This window comes from Aythya fuligula, chromosome 25 (assembly GCF_009819795.1).
Source record: "Aythya fuligula isolate bAytFul2 chromosome 25, bAytFul2.pri, whole genome shotgun sequence".
NCBI lineage: Eukaryota > Metazoa > Chordata > Aves > Anseriformes > Anatidae > Aythya > Aythya fuligula.
The window spans coordinates 6,653,707-6,663,509 of NC_045583.1; positions in this window are offsets into that span (position 1 = coordinate 6,653,707).

Here is a 9,803-nt window from a genome sequence, read left to right on the forward strand (position 1 = left end):
AACAACAGAATCATTTGGGAAGAAAGCAAAACAAAACAAAACAAAACAAAAACAGACTTTACACAGCTGCATTGATGAACTACATCTAGTCTTAGTGTAAAAACTTTGCCTCTGTTTCCTCCTTTGGGAGATAGGTAGTCCCTACCTGGGATGGTGAGAAGTTTAATCAGTTATTCAGTTAATGTACTAATCAACTGAATGTGTTTCAAACTTGGAACTGCTTGAGGCAGTAGATCTCATGAAGGTCTAGTTCTACTACTGGCTTTAACATGTATGGGCTCCTAGTTATTATCAGCCAGTACACCTTGCCAATCAGACAAAGAAAAACACTGAACTTATCTGCATTACTCATACACACATCACATTACTCACAACACATCTGAAGTGTTGAATGGCCAGAGTCCATGCTAGATCATTCCTGCCTTTTACTCCCATGAAAACTGAAGATGCAGTTGATTTTCTTTTCACCAACACAGCTCTGGGGCTCTAGACCAAGGAAGCAGAGAAGTCAAAGATAGCGTTTTTGACAACATTGCCAGTCTTTCTGGTACATGCCCAGCACTCTGTTTGTGCCCCATATCCACCTTGCTCTGGAGGACTGCACACAGCCAAGGTGTTTTCTCCTTTCTTCCAGAAGGCAGATGGTGGTAGGAAACACTCTGCCTGCTAAGGTGGGAGGTGAGTTTGTTTTCCACATCACTGGGACTCATGCCAAACTGCTGCAAGTAATCCCACAAACCAAACTATTTGGTATGTTGGCCAGTCCTGAGCTCATCCAAAGACCATTTTGCTGAATCCCACAACAGAGGCTGTAACCTAGTTCTGAAAGGTCCTAACGAATATGTAACCACTGGTGCTGATGGAGGTTGTTTGCCTTCCTTAGATATGAACACAGCAATCCATTTAGACTCTGCAATTCATCAGGATGCCAAAAGTTACCCATTATGAGTGAGACTTCCTCCAGGTCATCCTGTGTGGGCTGGATGGAAAAGAAATTGTGACAGTTTTGATTGCTCAAGGAACAGAGGTCAAGTTTGATTTGCAAATCTGAGATTAAGTTCTTTCCACATCATTCTGCAAGCTCTGAAACTTTGTAGATTTAGCTTTGTTCCTCCCCATCTGGCAAATAGAACACAAGACAGTGTCACACACAGACTTGAGGGCTGAGTTTTCAGAGCTGCATTTTCAGGAATGAACTGTTGCTGAGAGCTGGCCCTCTAAAATAAGTATTAGCAAATGTTCCCACCTCCAGCAGTTCTGACAATGACACCAACAGACAGATCTTCAGCACCCATTTGGCAGAGCCCTTCTGGAACCATGTACATTTTCTACAGAGTTCTTTACAAAACTCCCCTTTTCCAACACAGAAACTATACAGATTCCTAATTGCAGCCAAGTTTGACCACAGATACTGTAACACAAATCCATCTCTTTCCTCTTTATCGATGCAAAAATGCCTTGGAGAAATAATATCAGTATGCCTTTGCTAATTGATGGTGTTGTGTTGGCTTTGACCCATCAGTTGATTGGCCATCCTCAATTGCTATTTCCTATAAGCAGTATTTTTCTGTTTGTTTATCTTCCCTGGCCTTGTTTTTACTCACCCACCACCCCAAGCCCCCTCTCTATCCACAGAGTAGGATTTATTGCTTCTGTTTGAGTAGCAGCACAACACAGAACAATGTAGAGCCTATGCAAACAAGTGCTGCTGTTTTCTTTTGCTTTTCCATTATTCCTTATTGGTAAATCAGTGCATTGGAGAACAAATAAAAATCAAAAGATTTAGGACCCAAATCGCAATCCTGAACAATATAATAGAGGATGACAATAAGTTCGATTTAGAAGTTAAGCAACAAGTGCCCCTTGAAAGCAAATTAAATGTTTAATCCTGTGATGCATACTTCAAATTGTTTCTGGCTGGTAAAGATGTTTTGTCTCTCTGCAAGTGGCAGAAGTTTAGGTGCCTGTATCACTTAACACACAGGAGAGATCTGAGGTGATTGTGTAAGCTGCTTCAGGTTGGAACCATCTTTATTTTCTGTGTGGACAGCACTTAGTACAGTGGATTGATCCCTCAAGACACTCTGATGACAAAATGTGACACAAGCAAGAGCTAATGTAAATGCAAGTTCATACAGTTTGAGTATACAGGACACCAGAACCACAGACACCTGAACCAGTACTCAGGATCCCGTGTGATGGACACAACTTCACAAGCTCAGTGTGGCACCTGAACATAATCTACCATTACCTGCTTACAGTAAGGTTGAGCTCAGGGGAGTAGGCAGTGTCTGGAAAACTGAAGCTATCAGTACATTACAAAGATCACTCCAGAAAATGTAAAGCACTTTGGAGAAGACACCCACCCACCATCCTCTTGGAGAGCCTTTGCCGGTGCTTGATCCTCCCATTTGCGGTGATCACAGTTGGTTTGTTGTCCACAGCTCTCCCAGAGCTCCTGCTGAGCCTGGAGGGCAGAGGGAACAGGTGAAGTTGTTGAGCGAGCCTTGTCCTTGGGCTGCCTGGAGCATCCACAGCAAATGCAGATAACAACAGTGCCTGGGAAGCATCTGCATGCAGTGGGGTGTGCACTGCTGATGTGCAGGGATAGACAGATGGGTTGATTACACAGGGAGAAATGGACTCTAATTGTATCCAGATTGACCAGCTGCAGGATTTCTCCTTCAGCCATGAAGGACAGAAAGCTTTTGCCTGCTTCTTTAACAGATTTCTGTTCATTAGCCCTTTTCCTCTGCTCTAGGAACCACATCTAAGATAATCTCATAGGCCCAGGGGCCGATCCTGGCTGTCAGCTCCAGCATAGCCAGCCTTATGTTTCTGTACCTGGGGAGCTCATTGCAGGACTCTTCCTCCACTGCCTCTTTGAAGAGCAGGGAAGAATTCAGGTCAAACAAGAGCAAGCTGTGCAACAAAGATTGTGTTGGGGATCAGTACAACATATGCCACCATGTCCTCCACTGAGACGCAGCCAGTTCTGGGGTGATGTCCAGTGTGTGAATGGCACATATCCAGTGAAGCCGCACATATCCAGTGAAGCCAGGGAATAAAGGTGTTTTAGTAGACTTAAAACATCAGAAGTAATCCCCTAGCAGGCTGCCTGATGACTTGTCAGACTGAACTGGGTGACAATGTTGGAGAATTTAACTGCAATCTTATTTCTGTGGGATTGAAGCTTCTTAGAATCATAGAATCATAGAATATCCCAAGTTGGAAGGGACCCATAAGGATCATCAAGTCCAACTCCTGGCACTGCACAGGTCTACCCAAAAGTTTAGACCATGTGACTAAGTGCACAGTCCAAACACTTCTTAAATTCAGACAGGCTTGGTGCAGTGACTACTTCACTGGGGAGCCTGTTCCAGTGTGCAACCACCCTCTTGGTGAAGAACCTCTTCCTGATGTCCAGCCCTGATCTTGAGTGGTCAGGTTTCATAGCCTGCTTAACTTAGCAACACCACCTTGAAGAAAGGAGTAAAAACGTCCTTGACCCCTTTATCCTGGTCCCTCTGCATCCATCCCAGCTCTCTTCAACCACACTGGCATGCTCCCAAGGCAGCAGGGCTGCAGGGATGGTCTCCGGTGTCCTCCCTGTGGGTCAGTCAGGTCTCAGAAGCCTCAACTCAATCCTTCTCCCACAAACAGGAACCCTGGGAGCAGAGGCACAGATATTCAAGCTGTTTATCATGTTGTTATCAGCGCCTGCCTTCACTTTTGGTGGTGTGCATGAGTGTAGCCTGCTTGAAAAATGCTACAACCCAAGCTGTTGCTCCGAGTGGGGCTTTTGGGGACCCTCTATCCTTGCATGCTGTGGGTGACTCCATTCTTAGCCCTCAGACTTGTGTTGTCAAACTCAGTTCAAGCAAATCAGCCAGCTCCCAAGCCATCCTGGCTTTGTTCACAGGTATGACACAGAGTTTTCCTGTGACCTCTTCTCGGCAGAGCTGGTGCACAGTGCTGAGCAAGCCAAGACTGAAGGAAAGGAGAACCACTCCATGCATTCTTGGTGTAGATCCCAGAATCTCCCTGCCCATGGGAGATGCTTCAGGTCACCATACCTGGCACAAAAACATCAGCACAGGCCATCCTGCAAGTTTAAATTATAACCTAGAAATGCTGGCTGAGCAGTCAACCAAGTTGAATGTGGCCACAACTGCTGCACAGACCTCTTCAGCCAGGAGGAGGAGGAAGGAGGAAGCACAACGGGTGCTTGCAGGTGGGGAGAAACCTTCTGCCCTAACTCCCATGGGCAGGGGTTGCCCTGCAGGGCATGGACAGCTCTTTTGATCTATTCCTCTGTCCCTCAGCCCAGCAGCATAGTGACACTGATGTGCTGGCAGCAGCCACAGTACACAATAGCATGGTTGGGTGTGACTGGGGAAGATGCTCGTGAAGCTGCCACCCTGCTGCCTGGTACAGACCTCACCAAACCATGGGGTGTTACATACAGGGTGACTTTTCATTGTTATCATCACAATAATGTAATACTTACCTCTTAGTCTCCATAGACCTCACTTTATGCAGCATGCTGGACTTTGCTGGACTGCCTGTTCTCTTACATGTTTTGCAGCCGGCAATAACTCGTGAGTGATCTTATGGTGCCAAACCCTGCCTATCTCACCAGCTTTCCAACTGTAGACCCAGACAACACAACTCGTAAGCAGCCCTACAAAAACAAACCATTTGTCTCTCTTTGTCCTCCCAGACCTCACCTTTCACAGCAGCCAAGTAACATCAAAGAGAAACAGAAGCCATGAGCAACACCACAGTAACAACCCAGAACTACAGAAAAAGTGGAGGGAAAATAGGGAATGAAAAAGGTGACAGAGAGTAAAAACTGCAGCAAGGAAGATAAATGACATTGATTCTTCAAAGGACCAGATGTGGGGTGGTACTGGGGTGAATCAGCATCGAGTACCTCTGGGTAGTCTGTGTTCCCCCATGGTGCATGAAGCATCTTTCCCTTGGATGTGTTTCTACCAGGATCCCATTAGGCTTGTGCCCTATAGACCCATTGGAACAAGTTGGCAATTAGTGGAAAGGCTGAGGATGAAATCCACAAAGATCTAATTCAGTCTCCCTGCCTTTTACACCCTTTTTCTTCATCAGAAGTGGTCACTAGAGGGATGAAGCGGGTTGTGTGGCTGGTGCAACCTGGGGGATGATGGTCCCCAGAGGGCCGGCCTGTGCACAAACAGCACAGCACTGTCTGCAACTGCAAATCAGGCAATTTTCACCTGTGCAAGTTTTGCTGTAAGTTAAGAAAAATAATCAAAAATAAAAAAGGAGGAGGAGAAGAAGAAGAAGAAAAGGAAAGCACAGTCCAAACTCTGCTTTGGCCAAACCTAGCCCTTTTAAGGAAAGAAAATCTCCCAGAGCCACACAAACCTGGAGACCTGATCCTGCTCTCAGGAATGTCAATGTAAATCCAGAGCAGCTCTGCTGGCTGCAGGGGGGGAGGAGGGGGGTGTTACAGTAGCCAAGAGAGGCTTGAGCTTTGCAGAAAAGCTCCTGGTATTCCCCCTGAGATGGCACAGAGCTCAAGCCAGAAGAGCTAGAGAGCAAGCTCCAGATTCAAAGGCAATAGTGGCAGAAAGATCCACCTCCCAGTTTCAAGTATTTGTCCTTTTTGCTGAGCCATGTTCTGGAAGCCTGAGCCCTATTTTTCTGCAAGCCATGTAGAGGAAAACAGCTGCATCCCTTGGCTGGATGGCTCTTACAGAGGTGCCAGATGTTTTGCTTAGGACACGTCAGAAGTGTCCTTCCTTAGTTCAGACTTTGTCTGCTCTAAGGCTGCCCACTGCAGTCACAGGAGGCACATCATCGGCTTTGGCAATTTTCTTTCTTTCTTACTTTTCTTTTTTTTTTTTTTTTTTTTTTTTTTTGTTTGTTTGTTTGTTTGTTTTTTGTTTTTTGTTTTGTTTTTTTGGTAGCAGCCCTCTGCCAGCATCTCCCACTGAAGCTACAGAGATTGTGGACAAAGAGAAGAGAAGGAAAGAAAGGTCTGCTTCTACCCCAGCCCCTATTTATGTAAATAACATGCAAGGAGAAAGCTGTACTGATGAGCAAAAAAGTGTTCCTGTCTCATTAGCATTAAAGGTCTGGTTGTAAACTGTTGTGTAAGTGAGCTCCACTGCAGTTGGCATCCTGAAACATTTTGGGGCCAGATCCCAAGAATGACTGACTGCCCTGAGCTTCTGCTAATAGCAATGTGGGCGTTTCAACTCCCAAACCAACTGCTGTGCATCATGAGAGCCATGGACACAGAAGAAGCGGCATCACAAATGAGATCTGCAGGCAGGAGCCACAACACTGGTCTGCAACTCTTAGAGGCATTGTGGGGCTGCACTCACCCCAAGAGGTGTTTAGTAGCTGCTTTCAAAACCCCTGTCAGCATCTTCCTACATCTGCTCTGGCCTATTGCATGCTTTGCCTTAGAGACACACTATGGCTGTGCCAAATGACAACTGAATGGGAAGTTTCAGAACTGAAACCAAGCATCCCAGCGTCCAAACCCCAATGCACAGGGCCACAAAGATTGCTGCTAGGCCCACAAGACATCCAACACCCAGAGAAGCATCTCTAGGAGGTGCGTGGTAACTGAGACAATCTTGGAGATGTCCCCTGGAGCATGGCTGGAACAGCAGCTCATTGAGGCAAAGCTGAATTCAAAGGCTTTGCTGTAGAGCTGCATGTCACTTGCTGAAAGAGAGGTGGTTTTTTTTTGTTGTTGTTGTTTTTTTTTTTTTTTTGTTTTGTTTTTTTTTGACAAGGGAGGAGAAGGAGGAAACCAGGAGCAAGGAAGGAGGAGGAAAAATTTGGTGAAAGAGGAGGGATGGTTTCCATGGCTCCCAAGCACCTGTGTAGTGTGTAGCAGCTGGGGAGGAGGCAGGGGAACCCTGACCTGCAAACAAGCTGCTTTTGTTGCATCCCAAATGGGCCTAAATTACGTTTGACAGAAAAAGGGCAGATTCACAGTCACTATGCACAAGCCCCCAAGCTCAGGCAGACCTGGAGAGCTTTGCTGCAGCAGTGCAGAACCTTTCTGGGCAACCAAGGAGAGGTACAAAGCCCCGTGAGGGTGGATGTGGCCAAGCAAATTGCCCTCTCCAACCACCCCGTGCCTTTGCCAAGCAGCTCCTTCCCAAGGGTGCCCAGCTGAAGCCATCTCCAAAGCCTGAAGGCCACCATCATTGCATGACAAACAGCCTCCCTGCAGAGAACACTGGAGCACTTCTTCATCCACCTTTGCCCGCTGGAGCCAGTGGAGCCTCACACCCCACTCCTGGGTTTGCCCTGGCCGTGCACCCAAACCAGCGCACTGTGCCAGTAGAAAAACAACAAGCTGGCTGCTAAAGGGTTAGCACTGACAAAACCAGATTGCAGGGGTTCCCTCATTCCCAGATCACTCCTGGTTTAATTCACCACTCACATGAAAAAAATAAAAAAATCATCTCCTCTGCCCCAGCCTGGGCACCCACCTGGCTCTTTCTTCCTGTGCCAATTGCCTGCCTGGTGTGGCCAGCACAAAACACCCATGCCTGCTGGGGCTCAGTGCACAGGCTCCTACCACATTTGCTATGGCTGCCATGTTGAATTGCAAATCCGACATGATTCAACATATTTCCGCCCACACCCCCCCAGTGGTTTGGAAGCACAAAGCATTCACGTGACAATACCCAGCTCTGAGTGGCTCTTGGGGATGCCAGTGTCCCAGGCAGTAGGGTTAGGGTGGCAGGAAAAAACACCTCGAGTCCTGCTCCAAGCACTGCCCATAGGTGGATGCATGTCTGCTATACATCCTTCTCTCTAGATCAATTTAATAGTCAGTTGTTTTAGCACCAAAGGCTGGGGGACTCAAATTAAAGGGGTTTTGCGAGAAGGTAGGTTAACAGCAACAACAAAGCAACTGAGTGACTGGAGGAATGTAGTGTTATTTCAAATCAAAGGCAAAAGAACACCAACCAACCAACCAACCAACCAAAAAAAAAAAAAAACACAAAAAGCAAAGCAAACCAAAAACAAATCAAAAGTGAGGTTCGATTTCATACCAAGGCAGAAAGAGAGACGCACCGTGGAAGAGAGTGGTTTTGTTGTGGAGTGGCTGCTGGATTTAGCTCCGCTTATCCGGACAATCATCGGGGAAGGATCCTTTTCCAAGAAAGGCCAGTTTGAGTGAGATAGCTTTTATTTTTATTATTATTATTTTTTCCTCTTCTCTGGCTTGCTCTCTCCCCTTTACTTCTCCTCTCAGCTCAACGCCAAGAAATGGGCGGTGCCTGGATGCCAGGCTCCATCCGAACGAGACACCAATGCCCAGGCTGGCACAAAGGCAAACTGGCAGGAATTCCTGCACTTGACGCCACACACCCACTCACCCACCACTCTGAAAAATTGCTGCCGACACTGCCCACCCTGAAAAATTGCCCTGTTTGATTTCAAAATGCCCCAAGGGGCACAAGGATGAAAAAAAAAAAAAAAAAAAAAAAGCTAAGACCTTCCTTCATGTCGATGCAGGTTAAACAAAAGGCCTGGAGATGTGGATATAATTCTTCCTCCTCACCCCCTCCCCCGCTGATCCTATCCTCCCGCCTCATGCTCTCTATCGCCAGCTCCCTTACCCACCGACCCACATCCACACAGGGCACCCTTCTGCCCAGGTTTGGCATGATGGAAGGCAATGGGTGCTTGAACAGGGACTCGAACACCCAACGTCAGAGAGACCCAGTGCAGGAGAAAAAATAAAATAGCAAAAAAAGAGAAAATAAAATAGAAAACAACCCACCCACTACAGAGGAGGCTTGGGAGCAGTTGCCTTCAGGAGGGCAGACTGTGGGTAGTTTGGGTTGCGGGGGGTATTTTGTGCCTTTTTTTGCTGCAGTGAGCACATGGGTTGTGCTGATTATAAAAAGGGAGTCACAGTGGGTCGGCGAAGGCAGTGGGGAGGGGGTACAGACGGGTTGGTGGCGCTACTGGGGAGATGCCAAAAACACAAAACAAAACATGCTTTCATTTTGCCTGCATTAGCCTGGTGGGAGAGGGGCAAGCGGTGGATGCACACTGCTGAGCAGCCACTGTGCTCCCCAGTGGGCCTGCAGCTCCAGCCCTCTGCGGCTGCCTCGCCTGTGTCCCCGCGCCCTCCTGGCTGGGCATGCCTGCCAAGTCCGTCTTGGCACGGCTCCCTCAGCTGCTCCGAACAAAGCCGTCACCCATCCCTGAGCAGGCGCTGACAGTAAGCAAAGTGACAGGCACATCTTCTGCATGTTAATCCAAACGGCAAGAAGGCAAGTGAGCAGTGCCAGATCCCCTGCACAACCACCCCCGGCCTGTACACCCCACCCTTGGCACCCATCAGCCTTGTGCAAGGCTGGTGAGGCCCCCGGGTGTGCCAAAGCCTCCCTTCGGCATGTTTAAATCAAAACAAACGGCCGAGCCACCCCAGTCGGCGGGCAAACGAGGCCACTCAGCTTCCGCGGTACCTGTTCCTGCTGTCTTCATCTTGCCTTGGACGTGTGACAAGAGCCAACTCGCCTCTGGTGGGCTCTCCGAGCTGCGGGTCTGTAACCCTTTGCAGGAAGTTGGCACCGATCCCAGGTAGGACTCGACTCCCACATTGCTTCCCCTGCTGCTGCCGCCGCCACTCCCGTCCCTCCCTTCACTCCCCCACCCATCCTGCCCCCAAGGCCCAACGCACCCCCAGACCCGTGCGCCCCACTCGCCTCCTCCGCGTCGTGCCGGGTGCCCACGGGGCTGCTGTCCAAGACACGCATGCACGCCCACTCTTG